The sequence below is a fragment of the Jaculus jaculus genome, chromosome 6 (genome assembly GCF_020740685.1).
Source record: "Jaculus jaculus isolate mJacJac1 chromosome 6, mJacJac1.mat.Y.cur, whole genome shotgun sequence".
Classification (NCBI taxonomy): Eukaryota; Metazoa; Chordata; class Mammalia; order Rodentia; family Dipodidae; genus Jaculus; species Jaculus jaculus.
Genome location: NC_059107.1, coordinates 51,531,797 through 51,549,986, shown reverse-complemented (window position 1 = coordinate 51,549,986; position 18,190 = coordinate 51,531,797).

The following is an 18,190-nucleotide window of genomic DNA, read 5'->3' as shown; positions in this document are numbered from 1 at the left end:
AGCTTTCTGCTACATGGGATTTCTGGGGTGTGCTGGTGGTGGTTGCATTTCTCTTTGCACTGACCTGTCAAAGGGGGAATACTTCTTCCACTACTAAGGAACTTCCCCTGGACGTGTCAGCTTCAATCAATTTCATTCCTCCTGTAAACTGTCTGGACTAGAAATTCATCCTAACAGCAGCAAAGCTGACTATGACAGTACTGGTAACAGGAGTGGGCTATAGTTTCTGAGATGCATGTGAACATCTAGATTTTAATCTTCTGCAACTTTTCTTTTTGAGGAATAGGCATTGACTTGATACTTGCAACTGAAGATGCTTTCTAGAGTGGCAAGCCAAGTTTTATGGACTATTCTTATGAGAATTTAAAAATTAAATTATTTGGAGTCTTTGCTTATAAACTTTATAAAGGTAAGGAAATATTGTAGATAACTTTGTTGGATCTGTTCTACTGAAATAGGGTTTGGATGCATTCTGCTTCCCATGCCCAGAGAGTTTGATGAAGTTTAAATTTGTAATGCCCTGATGAGCTTGTTTAAAAATATGGAACTGAGAATTTTAAGACTTAAAGTTGTAAAAAAATCAAGTTTAAAATTAGGGACACTTATACTGGTTGTTGAAGCTTCTATTATCAAAGACATTAGCATTTGGAAGGATGATGGCCCAGCTTCTTTATATTAAAACAGTGGAGAGAATACCTGAGGTGACTCCACCCCAGAAAGACTAAATAGTAGGAATGTAAACTGTTTTGAAAGGAGTTGATGAAAGGAAGAAACATTCTCTTCAAGGTTATGATTTATTTTGTCCCCAAATTAAGAATATAGCTGTGTCCTGCACACCTGCTTTTGGTTTTAGAAGCATAAAAAATGCATGGGGTGGGTCATGAAGTACATACAGTTCCAGGAGACACTGCTGAGACATGGCAAGAGATAGCACATGGTGACCCTGAGGAAGAGGCTGGTGAAGCTCTTCTAAGATGGGCCATGTTTTGGATTGGATACCCAAGGATGTTTAGATATACCAAGACTATGCAAGGGTTACCATGCAGTACAGTTGGCTCGGGAAGGAAGTTTTCCCTTGTTATTCAGCACAGCTGGAGGGGTATAATCTCTCTTCCTATTGGCTACCCTGGTCAGGTAGGAAAGAAACAGGTGGAACTGTGTCTGTGAAGCTAAAAGAAATTGACCTACAAATAGAGACTTTGGTGAAGTGAGTTTGAGAATCATAGCTGAAGCAATACCTGGTTGAGTTTATCCCTGAAGAAAATACAAGGAGGAAGAGGTACAAGGCTCATTCCTGTCTACCACAATAAAAATATTAAAGAATTACTGGGGCTCATTTGCTGGGTGGGAAATGCTGGCAATTAAAATGTCATACCTGCAACTAGGTGGGGTTAGAATCTGATTGCCACAAACAAGGAAACAAGAAAGAAGCCAAGGTCACACTTGAATAGAGGGAATTATCTTAAGGGTTTTATTCTTAGGACAAATAGGCTGTGAGATAGAAGCCTGAGAGCTGAGATGAAATTAAAAACTCATGGCTTTTTGCAAAGTTTCTCAAAAACACTTTCATCGTTAAATATTTTCCTTTTTAACCATTCCTAAATGTCATGTCTACCCTAAGAGTGAACGAATCCTTTGAAAAACATCTGAATTCTTGGAAATAAATAAAAATTCTTAGGAATTTTCACATTTCTTCTTCTGAAAATAGGTTTAGCAATCATTGGTTTATAAGTGAATATAAAGGCAAGTCCAGGAAATAGAAAATAATTTTTAAATTGCAAAACCTATATAAAATATAATATTCCTGTCATTGTGATTATTTATATAAGTTTATAGAATATAAAGACAGAAAATAAAAATTCATATTTAAAAATATTTCAAAATCTTGTGATATCTGGAATAATAAAAAATAAATTAGGGAAGTACTAATAATTTAGGGCAGGCATAGGACTATATATATGAAAGAGTTTTCTTTATTTTCCTTGATGCATGATGACATACATGCAGGTTTGTTCTTTTGTTGAGGAAAGTATCTCTGAGATGTTAACTAGTACTCTCAAATTTATATAACTAGATAGAGAAAATCCAGGATTCAGAATTCAAACTATTTTTCTTTTTTTCAAAGTATGTTCCCTAATAAACCTAAATAATTGTGTCTCAGTTTTCTTGTGTTATACATACAAACAAGAATCCAAATAAAACAGTTACTTGATCTGGCTGGATATGTTAATTAAGATAATTATTTGTTTAACTATAATCTGATTTTAGACTTGAGAAAAACCATTTAAATATTCCCAGTACTTTTTTTGTGTAACAGTGAATATTAACTGCCAATATAACAGAATTTAGAATCAGCTCAGAGCCAAACTCTGGGCATATCTGTGAAGAAGTTTCTAAATTGGGTTAATTGAACTGGGAAGACCCACACTAATTGTTGGAGATACTACTCTATGGGCTTGGTGTCCTGTACAGAATCCAAAGGACAATGTAAACTTAGAATAAGCATTTCCCTCTGGATTTTCTGGATATAGTTGCAATGTGGCCAGCTTTCTCATATTACTGCTGTGATACTTTTCCTACCATAATGGATTGTACCCTCAAACTCTAAGCCCAAGTGAACCCTTCTTATTTATGTTGCTTTTGTGGGGTACTGAGGCACAGCAATGAGAAAAGTAACTAATACAATGTCTCTTTAGTTTTCCTAGTGTTATTTACAGAAACATTCATCAGAAGTTCATAGTGAAAAGTACTAACACAAACTTTTATGCAAATCTACTTGTATACAGAAACCCAAACTAGTTTTCATTAAAATTATCTTATCTTACATCCTAGCATTCCAAAGTAGATGAGCTTGATATTCACTTGTAATAATTAGTTGATGGATTTTTTCCTGAAGTCAAGCATTCTCAACTGTATACAGAGTTGTAATTAGTAAGTAAGCATTAATTATATGCATGTGTGATTCACCAGACAAATTATTATTTCAAGTATCTTATAATATTTAACACTGCAAACACACACACATACACACAAACAAGCACAAAAATTTTTCTAGTTTCACTATGGACAGAGGTGATAGAGGACAAGGATGCAAAGATGATACTGAATTATGGAGATGAACTTTATTTCAACACAAAATCTCTGGCTTCCTTTAGGCAGGAGAGGTGGTACATGCTGTGTGGCTATCTGGGCCTGGACTCTCAGCTCTGTAATTTATCAACCAAGTCATTTGGGGCAGTATATTTAATCACTCAATGTCCTAGTTACCTCATCTGTAGAATAAGATTTCTATGATTACTAAATAAAAAATAGCTATAAAAGACTGCATCTCAAGACTCATGAAGGTGATTAACTCCTATAGCAAAGTAGCAGGATACAAAATAAATGCACAAAAATCAGTAGCATTTCTATATGCAAATGACAAAGATACAGAGAAAGAAATAAGGACATAGTCCCATTTTCAACAACAACAACAACAAGAACAAAAATACCTTGGAATAACTTTAACCAAGGAAGTGAAAGATCTATCCAATGAAAACATAAAAACACTCAAAAAAGAAAATGAGGAGGACTTGAGAAGATGGAAAGACCTCACATGCTCCTGGATAGGCAGAATTAACATTGTGAAGATGACAATCCTACCAAAGGCAATATACAGATTTCATGCAATTCCAATTAAAACCCCTACAGTGTTCTTCACAGAGATAGAAAAAATGATCTTAAATTTCATATGGAAAGGCAGAAGGCCTCGCATATCCAAACATAACCTCAGCAAAAGAAATACCTCTTGTGGCATCACCATACCTGATCTAAAGCTATATTACAAAGCCATAGTAATAAAAACAGCATGATACTGGCATAAAAACAGGAGTATAGACCAATGGAATAGACTTGAGGACCCAGATTTTGGGTCAAGCAACTATAGCTACTTGATATTTGACAAAGGCCCAAAATATAGGCTGGAAAAAAGACAGCATCTTCAACAAATGGTGCTAGACAAACTGGATAACCACATGCAGGAAACTGAAACTTGATCCACACATTACACCATGCACTATACTCAAATCCAAATGGATCAAAGACCTCAACATAAGACCAGAAAATTGAATGCTACTGGAAGAAAATATCCAAACATAAGCCCACTCTCCAATATCAAGCTACCATCAATAAGAGGGCCTACACCTATTAAACTCTCTTAAAAAAAAGTAAGGGTTATCTCATTTGTCCTGGTGCTTACTCTCTCTCCATTGGAGAATCTGCTTCTCTTTTTCAGATAGATGCAGATCTTAAGGAAAGATCCACCTCATCATACCTCAAAAGGGCTCCTGCTGAAACTAAGGTAAATTGGTGACACAAGCAAGGGTCCTGTTTTCCTGATGAACCAGATACCAGCACAAGGGGGAAGGAGACCAACACAGAGAAAAATCAACTCCTACCAAATCAGAGAGCTAGAGCCTCAGAGGCCTCCAACACCTCATCACTGAAGCAAAGCAAAAATGAAACCAATGTTGCTCAGGGAAATTTTGTGGAAGAGGGGTGGAAAGAATGTCAGAGCCACATGTTGGGTCCTGATATGCAGAGACATTTATAGTACCAATAACTGTGGGCTAACTCCACAATGCATGACCCATATACCTCAACAAGGAGGGGCCAATGGTTAGGGGGTAGGTCATGGATGAGCCTAATAATGGTACCAAACTGCCTGTATTTGCTGAATACAAAACTAATAAAAAAATAGCTATAAGAATGTCATGACCATTGCAATGATTACATTGATTGTCAACTTGACAGGATCTAGAATTACCTGTAGGCATTAGGGTGACCCGAGACATGCTTGTGAGGGATTATCTTGATTAGGTTATTTGAACTGGGAAGCTCCTCCTTAACTATAGGAAGAACCATTTTATGGGCCAGATGTGCATAAAATGAGAGATCTAGCTGGGAACTAGCAATCATTTCCAAGTACTTCTTCTGTATGTTGAATGTCATAAACTGCCTTGAGCTCCTGCTGCCATGCCTTCCACACCCAGATGGACTCTTACCTGGATATGTAAGCTAAAATAAACCCCTCTTCTCTTAAACTCAATTTGTCAAGTACTTTTTCCCAGAAACAAGATAAATAATACAACAATAAAACATCTTATACATAATTCATATTAATATTTATAGAGCTATTTTAAGTACCTTACTGAATTACTTATGAATAATTAAAGGAGATAATTTTCCAAAACTAGATTTTCAACTCAATTTATAACCAAAATAAGGCCCTTTGTATAAAAAGTATTAATTTTATGGTACCTTCTTATAAGCAACAAGAATTTTTTAGTTGAAATCTGCTCTTTCATTAATAAATTCATATTCATTCATCATGTACTGTGTGGTACATGTATTTTAACCTCTATAAAGGAGAGATAATTATTGTTACCTTTTCTACCATCTATGTAAACCACTCCTCACATGAAGAGCCATGTTGTATTTCCTTCTGTGTGAATCTGTTTGGACTTATTCTCACAAGTTTTTCTAGCCAGAGGAGATGTGCCAGTCTCCTGAGAGTCTTATATCCTTGCATGTGTGTGTGTTTGTGTGTGTGTGTGCACATGAGCACATGCATGCACGTGCATACCCATACCATCCCATAAACTCATCAGCTGTGAGGGAAGCCAGAGGCAAACACTGGAAATTCTGCTCCACTGATTTTCCAGCAAGTCCTCGTTTTCAGCCAGGGTTCCTGTTTCTGAATCTGGAGTTCTGGGGCTCTGTTGATTCTTGGGTCTCTGCTTCCAAGCGCCTGGGGTTACAGATGCATATGGTCACATCAAGCGGTTTATAATGAATCTGGAGGTTTGAATTCCTTGATGGGGGTCTCAAGCCCCCTCCAGTCCTCATGCTTCTGCAGGAAGTGCACTAAAACCTTGAGCAATATCCCCAGCTTCACAGCTCTTAAAATAATTTACAGCTTTTATTTTCTCAACTATGCTGAGATTCAATGCACTGAGAAAGGTAAACTTGTGAAGATACTGTACAAGGAAGAGATGCTCATCAAATCCATAGAGGTCCCAACCATCACAGAGAGGGAAACAAAACAGTGTCCTACTGTTGTAACCCCATCAGCTGTCATGTGGAGCAGAATTGTCAAGCTAAGCCCAGTACCAACATAGAGTTCATAAAGTTGTGAGAAATGGTACTATATCATTTTCACACATTTTAGTTTAGGAGAAATTTGTTAAATTGTAGTAGATAATCAAATCAGTTCTGTTAACACAACAGTAAGATGTGAGTATACCTGTAGCTTTAAAGACTGAGGTCACCTAAAATGTGAGGTGAGATGAAACCAATGGAAATATATATGAAATAGTAAAGTAATATATTAGCTTTCATGTCTCACTCCCATGAAGGTGTGTACATACATTCAAGTTTGTCAATACTTTCAGAGATTCATAATCTATATAAATAAGCATCCAAATTTACTAATAATATATTATGCCAAGTACTAGAATATCTCCTTGTCAGCATATTCACTGTATCTCCCACAATCTCTGTGAATAGCCAATGCATCAACACATTGTTTGGAGGGCATGGAATTACAACAGGAAAAAAATTGTTCTCTGATTTTTTTATGGTAGGAATCACAAAACTTGGAAAATCAGACACATACATATGAAAAATACTACTCAGAGGGGAAGATATTCACACACTGTAGTTCTGAGAAACCCTTTCCGGCCAGAGCAGTGCTCAACAGATACCCAATGATTCTAGCTCTCTATTCTGTTTCTACAGAATTCATCCCACCATCACAACTGATTGTGACTTCCTGAGACATTTGTGCTGGATGTCCTTAAAATCCTAAATCTTTTATTTTTGACTAATACTTAGAGAAGTTTTTCAATATTTCCCAAAGCCTATCTATACTCTAATTTTGCTATCATTTACTATATTTTCTTGTCCACATGTCTTATAATAGAAATTTTATGCTACATTTTTTAGCATAATCATTTATGCATGAGGCATATACAGTTTTTCCCACTAGTCTCTAGGATTCTTCAAAAAATCATTGTGCTTTACTCAATAGTATTAGTCATATATGCAATGCCTGGGACATTGTAGAAACATCACAATGTTTCTTAGCTTCAACTAGGCTAGGGTTAAAAGGCCGACATTGGAATAAAGCCCATGACCTCAGCCTCATTATTACTGAATCCTGGCCACATGAAAAATATGAAAAATGACAAACACGCTTGCTATATCTAAGCTTTAATTAAAGTAGATTTAATTCTCAAGACAAGTTCCAGTTTAGTGACCCTGAAGAAGGAAAAAGAATGTCCTTTATTCATTAACTGAACAGGAATAAATGCAAGTTCTTTAGAATTTCCAATTTAAAATAAGCAATATTGGCCAAGACAAACTGACAACAGAAATCAGTACTAAAGAAAGATATATGCATGGGAAAGCAGGAAGCTTTCTATAGCTAAATAAAACATAATATCCATACTCCCAAGTAGCATATGTATCTCTTCAGCAATTTTCCATGTGTATATGTAGTTTTATCTTCTGTGTAGAATCATTTATAATCTGCTTACTTCTTTCTGCTCATGACTGTTAGATAAGGTATCAAACTATTTTACAAAGAGCTAAATAATAAAGATTCTAAATTTTGAAGCCCAGGAAGCCATACAGTATCTGTGACCACCCTTCCATTCTGCCACCACAATGGGAAGCTGGTGTAGACAGGATTCAGGGCTGGGGAGGGGCGTAAGGCTCTGCTCTTAATGACATAAACATCAAAAACTACAGTTCTATCCCATAGGCTGCAGTTTGCTGACCAAGATGATGATGATGATGATGATGATGATGATGATGATGATTATTCCTGGGCTCTAGAGTTTTCTTTAAATAAGAAATCTCCTATATTTGGCTCTATCTTACTCATTGATTTTTTTTAAAGTGAGTAAGCAGAGAGAGGAATAGGGATGGCACTAGAGACTAAAGACCATGTAGACATTAAGGTGGCCATTCCAGGACATTATGTCAAGAGTCTTCAAACATGAAGAAAAGTGACTGTTGTTGAATTGAAATTTCTCTCCATTCTTTCTTTCAGAGGCATGGCAACTTGGGTCATGCTCACGTGTTTGCTCCCTTATGCAATAAGACAATGAGACTGGCAAAATCAAGTAATGAGTTTCATAGCCAATTCAATTCTTCCCAAATCTTCACTATGAACAGTAAGTGCTGTGAGCAGGGAAAGCGAGATTAGCCAAGGAAGAACCCTGCTGTGTAACCTCCTTGTCATTGCTGCAGACTTGCTGCCTGCCCCTGGCTTGACCCTTAAGAGCACTGATAACTTAGGAGAAGCAGTAGAAAGAGCAGGCATCACAGACTTTTCCAAACCAGGAGGAGACCACAGAGTTTATATTTCTTAGGACAGTATCCCTATTGTAGGGACTTTCCCTCCCAAGAGCTTTGCCAGAGTAGACCACAAGAAATTATATCAACTCTCAATAATGGAGATCTCTTCAAACTAAAAAGCTATTATACAAACCATTAACAGAGTCAATAACAAGAAACAGTATGGGAGAAAACCAGCTCTACCTCTGACAAAGTTCTAATAGTTAGAATTTACAAAGAACTCAAAACAATAAATAATAAAAAAATCAAATAATCCCATCAAAAAATGGGGTAGAGATTTGAACAAAGAATTATCAAAGGAATAAATACAAATGGCCACTACATATTTAAGAAGGTGTTCAAAATCTTTAATTAGTAGAGAAATGCAAATCAAAACATCTCTGAGATTCCATCTCCAGTCAGGATGGCATTCATCAAAAAGTCAAATGACAACAAATGCTGTCGAGGCTGTGGGGAAAGAGGAACCCTTAGCCACTGCTGGTGGGAGTGCAAACTCGTACAACCACGATGGAAATCAGTATGGAGACTCCTGAAAAGGATAAAAATAGGCTTACCATTTGATCCAGAATTACCATTTCTGGGCATATATCCCAAAGACTCTACTCTTTACTACAGACATATTTGTTCGACCATGTTTGTTGTTGCTGTATTCACAATATCTAGGAACTGCAGCCAGCCCAGATGCCCATTAACTAAAGAATTTATAATGAAGATATGGTACATATACACAATAGAATTCTACTCATGGTAGCAAAATTTTAAATTATAAAATTTGCAGGTAAATGGATGGAGTTGAAAAAAGTCATTCTAAGTAAGGTCACACAGGTATAGAAAGACAAACTCCACATGTAATCTCTCATCTATGGTTCCTAACTAGGACCGATTACAGATGAGTGTGAATGGTTGTCAGCTCCAGAAATATGTACATCAAACTAGAATGAAACAAGTAGAGAGAAGAGCTATGGAGACAGAAGAGGAGCTACTTGACAAATTAGGGGAAGGCAGAATATTGGGGGCAGGGAGTGTTAGAGGTATAGTGGGTATGGACAGTGGGGGGGAAATTACACAAAGGTTAAGACAAAATGAATCAATTCCACAGAAATCAGGATTGCACAAAACAAGGTGATATGTGTCTATAATTATTATTACTGATCATGAAAGTCAAAGGTACAAAGCCGGGCGTGGTGGTGCACACTTTTAATCCCAGCACTCAGGTGGCAGAGGTAGGAGGATCGCCATGAGTTCAAGGCCATGCTGAGACTATAGAGTTAATTCCAGGTCAGCCTGGACCAGAGTGAGACCCTACATTCTCAGTGAACTTACCCAATCACAGAAAAAAAATTGCCACATAGTCTTACTCTTCTACAGCACCTAACCTGAATCTACACAAGATGCCTTACATATCCAGCAAGCTTCTCGTGGACTAGACAATAGGATGGATGGGGAGGGAGAGGAGAAGAAGGTGGGGGGGGGGGGTAGGAAACACAAATCTAGACCCAAACGGCAAGGGTACCATAACATTCTACATCCTAAAAGGCAGAATAAATGTCTGAACCTTCACCAGGCCCTTAGAGGGAACACCTGACCCACAAGACACTGGAGAGGGTATGATGAAGACTGACCTTAATCTTCTACCTCAAAAAACCAAAAAAAGAAAAAGAAAGAAAGTTGAAGGTACAAACGTTTCAAGCATTTAATATATACCTACTTTTAATAACTTTAAGCCTTGAGATTTAATCTTCCTGGTTATTACATGACTGTTTTATCATTTGTGGAAACTCTTCCTAAATTCTTATTACTGATTTAGATTTGCTTCCAGGTGCAACTAACTAGGTACCTTCAGTCTTGTTATAATTTAAATTGTAATTGCTGGTAGAGATTTTTATTAAAAAGTAAAGCTTATACAGTGGAACATGAAAGACAACCTTAAACTCCCATTGACCAGATTTCTCTCTCCATTATTGCCATTAAGAGGATTCATGCTGTCTCATTTTCTCTATATCCTCAGCCACCATTGGGTTTCTTTCTGTGTTTTTATATGTATATACACATTTGTGCACATATGTGTGTATGTTCATGTGGAAGTGGGTGTGCATGTGTGTGGAGGCCAGAAGTTAATACTAATATCTTCCTCAATAACACTCCAGATTATGTTTTGATAAATTAATTTAGTTAGTTAATTGAGAAAGAGAGGGAGAGAGAGAAGGAAGGAAGGAGAGAGAGAGAGACAAAGAGAAAGAATGGGCTCACCAGGGCCCACTGCAAATGAATTCCAAATGCATGCACTACCTTGTGCATCTGGCTTATGTGGGTACTAGGGAATTGAACTTGGGTCCTAAGACACACGGACAAGCACCTTTACTGCTGAGCCATCTCTACAGACCTCTCTATATTAGTTTTTTGAGACAAGGTCTCTTGCTGAACCCAAAACTCATTGATTTTGCTACCTTATTGGGTTAGTAAATCCTAGGGATCTTCCTGTCTTTTCTTCCTTTCAGCAGTAGGATACAAACTCATCTGTTGCTGATCTCATCTCCTGGGGATTTGAACTCAAGTCCTTATGCATATATGTAAGTACTTTATCAACTGTCTCTTGAGTCCCATCATTATGCCTCCCTTAAGTTCCCAATAATTAGGATAGATTTGCTCAATTGACAGATATGTGTGTCTGTGTATGTGTGTGTATGTATATATATATCTTTGACCATAAACCTGATTCCTCTGTTGATCTGGTATTTATTGGTTGTGCTATATGCTGCTAACCTGCTGGTTGTCTGCCACATATATTTCCAGTTCTTCTTGAACCTAAAGACAAACTGTATTTCTCAGCATGGCCCTATGACTAAGGCCATTGAAATGTGATGGAAATGAGTGATTGTATCTGTCATAACTTGCCTGTAACAACCTCCATGAGGCTTCTGAAATTTCATTTTCCCTCCTTTATGTTCTCATCACTTATCCAAGTGGGAGAAATTTTGGAATGCAAAGCAGTCAGATATCACAACTGATTTCACTCTATATCACTGAAAGAACTGAAATTTAACTGTTTCTCCTCATTATACAGATAAGAATAAAGCATCTCCAAGAACTAAACATTGTTTTCAAAACTATACAACCAACAGTGAAGGGCCAATATTCAAACATAATGGGGTCTTCTAACTAACATGTTACCTTTACTCTCATAAAGGAAGAGGCCTAAAGTGCCTCTAATGTAATCAGAGATGCAACAATCTTGTTCTCAGTCTACTGATTAAAAGATATTGAAGCATCATTGATGCCCTGTAACATTGGTAAGGCACAAAAGGATTAAAGAGTAATAGAAGAGCCAAGAAATTTTTATTCTTTTTAAATAATTTCTCTTGGACAAAATTCAGGATGTCTGGCTGTGCTGCATTCTGCATTCATTGGCCAGTTGGAATTCCACCACCATCTGGAGACTAATGTAAACACTGTAAACTTCTAATCAAAATTCAGAGACAGGGCTGGAGAGATGGCTTAGTGGTTAAGTGCTTGCCTGTGAAGCCTAAGGACCCCAGTTCAAGGCTCAATTTCTCAGGTCCCACCTTAGCCAGATGCACAAGGGGGCACATGCGTCTGGAGTTTGTTTGCTGTGGCTGGAGGCCCTGGTGTGCCCATTCTTTCTATTTATATATATCTGCCTTTTTCTCTGTGTCTGTCATTTTCAAATAAATAAATAATGAACAAATTTTTTAAAAAAAATTCAGAGATAATCTGGGTATGGTGGTGAACACCTCTAATCCCAGCACTCAGGAGGCCAAGGTAGGAGGATTGTCATAAGTTCAAGACCACCCTAAGGTTACATAGTGAATTAGTGACTTGCAGGTCATCTTGGGCCAGAGTGAGACCCTACCTTGAAAAAACAATGAGAGATAAGTAAAAAGTTCCAAGGAATCAAATGTTTCTGATGGCTCTTTTTTAATGTGACAGCTTCCAAACTGATGAGTTTCATAAAATGAGATGACCTGTGGTTCACTCTCTTTATATTGATAGGATAAGAATATTATCTTCTTTTTTTTGAGTTTTTAATGTTTATTTTTTATTATCACCATCATCATCAACAACAATATACCTTGTATGCATACATCATGTGTTTGTACCCTCTTTTCCCTCATCCCTGTCCCCATTCCATTAGGGACAATTCTCAGTCGAGTTCCAGGTATTCCCTATGGGGTTGTGGTTTATACATTGTAAAAGCAGCAGTCAGTTATTTGGGGGTGAGGGAATGCCTCTAGGCATGATGTCTCAGCCTCCGGCTCTTGCAAACATTCTACACCCTGTTCCACAAAATTGCCTAAGCTATGGTGGGGTGAGTTTTAAGTCTACTTCAGTGATGACCTGTTAGGAGGCTCTGGGTATCTGCTTTGGTAGGTGTTGAGTATTCTCAGTATCTGTCTCCTACACTATGGGGCTGATTATCAGGTTCAGCATGGAAGCAATACTCATGCTCATCTCCCCAATTCCACTATGGTTTCAGCTGTGACTTGGCTGAACTACGAAGGGTAGATTATCTCCTCTACTCTCGATACCTTCTGATAAAGAAGAACAGATTCTCGAACAGAGTGTGAAATCAGTGCAGTTTAAATGGGATAAGCATTATTAATTTAGGGAGAATTTGATATATGTAACCCCTCTTATAGCTATACTGAGAGCTTGACACTGGAAAACATAACCTTTGTCTCCGTAGAATTCTGATCTGGTTCCTAATTCCAGATATAGGTTCCTTTCTACTGAGTGGAACTCTTAGCCAATCAGAAAGCTATTGCTTACCCAGAGAAGCTGTATGCCACTGTTGCACTGGCATATACATCCTGTCAGGATGTTTGCTTTTAAGTAGCTTTAGACCTCTGGTTGCTCAGAATGTTGTTGGTCACTTTCCCTCAGTAGCTGTCTTGGGACTGGCTTTCTTCTGAACTCCAGCCAGTTCTTTCCAGGCTCTGTGTCATAAGCATATAGTGTGTTCAGCAATAGGGTATTTACTTTTGCCTCAGGTAGGTAATTAAGTGCTTTGACAGAAAATTGTCTTGGTTTGGGGATTTCGTAGATCTTTCTGATCAACAGTTCAGTGTGGGTAGCAACCAAGCTCTGCTACTGGGAATTACGGGACAGAGACAGATTTTCTTTTCTTTTCTTTTCTTTTCTTTTCTTTTCTTTTCTTTTCTTTTCTTTTCTTTTCTTTTTTCTTTTCTTTTAAGCTTAAGCATCATTCTACTCTCTTCAGTGCTCTACTTTTCAGGTGCTGCCCCCTTACTCCTTATGAGGGTTATATCTTTTAGGCTATTGCCAAGGATAGAGGTTTCCATGGTATCAGCCAATTTTGAATTAAATTTTGTGTTTGCTTTCATCTCTCATCTTCCCCTCCCTGCAAACCATTCCATCCTTATTGTCTGGGCCTTGAATTGCCTGTCAGGTATGTCAGCAACTCAAGCAGTCCCATGTTTGGAACTACAGATAAGTGACACCATGTGGCATTTGTCTTTCTGTGATTGTGTTAGTTCACAGAGTATGATCTGTTCCAAATCTGTTCATTTTTCTACAAATTTTATTGTATCATTTTTTCTTACTGCAGAGCAGCATTTCACTGTGTAAATGCACCATGACTGTATTACCCATTTATCCATTGATGGGCATCTGTGTTGATTCCAGTTCTTAGCTGTAATGAATTGAGCAGGTATAAATGTGGTTAAGCAAATGTCTCTGTATTGTTGCATGAAACATTTAGGATAAACAACTAGTAAGGGAATAACTGTGTCTGTTGGTAGTTCTTTGTTCAACTTTTTCTGGAATCTTCATGTGAATTTCCATACTGGTTGTACAAGATTACATCCCCACCAAGAGTGGATGAGGGTTCCTCTTTCCCCACATCCTTGACAACATTTGTCATTATTGCCACCCTTACTGGAGTAAGGTGAAATCTCATGGATGTTTTAAATTTTATTTCCCTAATGGTTAGGGATGTTGAACATTTTCTTAGCTGTGTGTTAGCCATTTGTAATTCTTCCTCTGAGAACTCCTTACTCAGTTCTCTGGCCCATTTTTGGACTCACTTGCTTGATTTTTCATTGCTTAGTTTTTTTTTTTTTTTTAAATTCTATGAAGATTTTAGATATTAGGCTTCTGCCAGTGAAGATTTTCTCCCATTCAGTGGGTAATCTATTGACTTGGCTTATGATATGTTCATCTGTGCAAAAGCTTTTTTAAAATTAGTTTTATACTCATTGAATACAGTCATGTTGTTACCATTGTAAGCCCCCTCCTTGTCCTCCATTCCACCACAGGGACCCTTCTTGTTGGGGTATATGGGTCGTGGGTTAGCCATCAGTTAAGGGTAGGAGGAAATGTGTCTGTGCATCATGACCCAATGTGTGGCTCTGAGATTATTTCCATCCCCTCTTCCACAAATTTCCCTAAGCCATGTTGGGTTCATTTTAGGTCTGCTTCAGTGATGAGGTCTTGGGAGCCTCTGTGTCTCTGGATATCTGATTTGGTAGGAGTTGATTGTTCTAGGTGTCAATCTACTTCACCCTTGTGCTGGTACAAGGTTCACCAAGAAAACGGCACTCTTGCTTATTTCCCCAATTATTTAGTTTCAGCTGGGACCCTTTTGAGATACAGTGGGGTTGTTCTCTCCTTAGGATTTGCATGTATCTGAAAAAGATAAGCATATTCTCCAATGGAGAGTAAAGTTAGCACAAGATAAATGAAATAACCATTATTTTTAACATATTTTTTGTTAATTTTTATTTATCTATTTGAGAGTGACAGAGAGAGAGGGAAAGAGACAGATAGAGAATGGGCACGCCAGGGCTTCCAGCCACTGCAAATGGACTCCAAACATGTGCGCCCCCTTGTGCATCTGGCTAACGTGGGTCCTGGGGAATCGAGCCTCAAACCGGGGTCCTTGGCTTCATAGGCAAGCACTTAACTGCTAAGCCATCTCTCAAGCCCCATTATTATTATTTTTTTGAGATAATTTAATAGGTGTAGGCCCTCTTGTAGTCCACAATTGGTGGAAGTTTGTTAATGGAGAGCAGGCTCATTTTTGGATATGGTTCTGACTTGTTTCTCAGCTCTATCTATGGGTTCTATTCCACTGAGTAAATCAGTTAGCCAAATCAAGAGCAGTTGGTTTCCCTCCCTGGCTGTGTGCCACTATTGCACTTGTTTGAGCATCACATCAAGTTATTTGCTGCCAAGTAGGTTAGATCTTGAGGTGCCTGGATAGATATTGGTCATTTTCCCCCAGTCACTCATGTAGCACCTTGTGGTACTAAACACACTACCTGTCTGGAGACTGACTGTTTTCAGCTTCCAGCCATGTCACTCCTTGTTACGTGCCAACAGCATATAGTGTACTCAGCAGAAGGGTCTTCCCACTAATCTTTGGTGGGTCATCAAGTACTCTGGCAGAAATCTGTCTTCTTTTGGGAAACCTTGTAGGTCTCTCTGATCACAAGCTCATTATGGATGAGAGCCACCTGCTGGTACTGGGAGTTAGAGATCAGCACCCACAAAGAGAGGGAAGAAAAAGATAAGTATTATAAAAGAGATAGAAAGGTGAGAGAGAAGAAGGGGAAAGAAACAGAGATTAAGTTCAGTATTCATCATACCCTCTCCAGGGCCTTGTGACTCAGGTTTTCCCTCTAAGGGCCTGGTGAAAGTTCAACCATTTGGTCTGTCTTTAAGGATGTAGAATTTTATGGTGCCATTGCAGTTTGGGTCCATATTTGCATCCCTCACACTCTCCCTTAACATCCACTCCCTCTCTACCCACCCTATTGTCCAGTCTTCAAAATGCTTGCCAGGTATTTTGGCATCTTGGGTAGATTCAGGTTAGGAGCTATAGATGAGTGAGACTATGTGGTGATTATCTTTCTGTGATTGGGTGAATTCACTGAGAATTATCTGTTTCAGTTTTGACCATTTTTCTTCAAGTTACATTGTGTCATTTTTCCTTACTGCTGTATAGAATTCCATTGTGTAGATATACCACATCTTAGTTATCCATTCGTCTAATGATGGACATATGGGTTGATTCCAGCCTTAGCTTATCTCTCTGGACTGATGCATTGAGCTTTTATGGTACATGCCCAGTAACAGAATGACTGGGTCTGTTAGTAACACTATAGTCAGGTTTATAGGAGTCTTCATATTGCTTTCCAAAGTGGTTATACCATCTTACATTCCCTCCAACATTGGATGAGCATTTATATTCATTTGATTTTTTTTAAAAAAATTTTGTGTATTTTTATTTATTTATTTGAGAATGGCAGAGAGACAAAGAGGGAGAGAGAGAGAGAGAGAGAGAGAGAGAGAGAGAGAGAGAGAGAATGGGTGCGTGTCAGGGCCTCTAGCCACTGGAAGCAAACTCCAGATGTGTGCGCCCTCTTGTGCATCTGGCTAACGTGGGTCCTGGGGAATCGAGCCTCCAACCAGGGTCCTCAGGCTTTACAGGCCAGTGCTTAACCACAAAGCCATCTCTCCAGCCCTCATTTGATTTTTTAAAAATATTTGTGCAAAAGCATTTTAGCTCATGAGATTTCATTTGTTGAGTAATTGTTTAATTTCATGAGATACTGGGGTTTTGTTCAGGAAATAATTTTCCACTCCTATATTTTAGAGAATGCTTCTTACTTTTGTTTGTTTGTTTGTTCATTTTTAAAAATTTATTTGAAAGCAACAGAGAGAGAGAGAAAGGCAGGGAGAGAGAAAGAGAGAGAAAGAATGGGCGTGGCAGGGATTCTAGCCACTGCAAACTAACTCCAGATTTGTGTGCCCCCTTGTGCATCTAGCTAACGTGGGTCCTGGGGAATTGAGCTTTGAACCAGGGTCCTTAGGCTTCACAGGCAAATGCTTAACCACTAAGCCATTTCTCCAGTCCTTACTTTTTCATCTAGTAGGAGGAAAGTTTCATGTCTTATATTGAGCTCTTTAGTCCATTTGGATTTGCTGTCTATGTATGGAAATACTAGTGATTCTAGTTTCATTTTCCTACATATGATTATGTAATTTGTCCAGCACCATTTTCTGAAGATGCTGTCTTTCCTCCAGTATACATTATTTGCACTTTTGTCAAAGATCAAGTAGTGGAGCTGGGCATGGTGGCACATGCCTTTAATCCCAGCACTCGGGAGGCAGAAGTAGGAGGATCGCCGAGAGTTCGAGGCCACCCTGAGACTACATAGTAAATTCCAGGTCAGCCTGAGCCAGAGAGAGACCCCACCTCAAAAAACCAAAACAAACAAACACACAAAAAGAACAAACAACAACCACCAAAAAAAGGGACCACGTAGCTGTAGTTACTTGGCCTAAGGTCTGAAGCTTCAATTTTATTCCACTGGTCTATTTATGTTTTTATATCAGTACTATCATGTTTTTTGTTACTATGGCTTTGTTATATAGCTTTAGATCAGGAATGATGATGCCTCTATAGTTTTTTTTTTTTTTTTCATTGAAGATATGTTTGGATACCTGAGGCATGCTGCCATTCCATATGAAATTGAGACCATTTTTGTCTATCTTTATGAATAATGGCACTAGAGTTTTTATTGGTATTGCTTTAAAACATTGTGATCTGACATGATGCAGGAAGTTACTTCAATTTACCTGAATTTATGGAGGCATGCTGTATGGACTAATATATGGTCTATTTTGGAGAAGGTTCCATGGGCTGCTGAGAAGAATGTGTATTCTGTAGAGTTGGGGTGGAAAGTTCTGTAGATGTCCATTAGGTCTAGCTGTTCTATGATGTTGAACTCTATTATTTCCA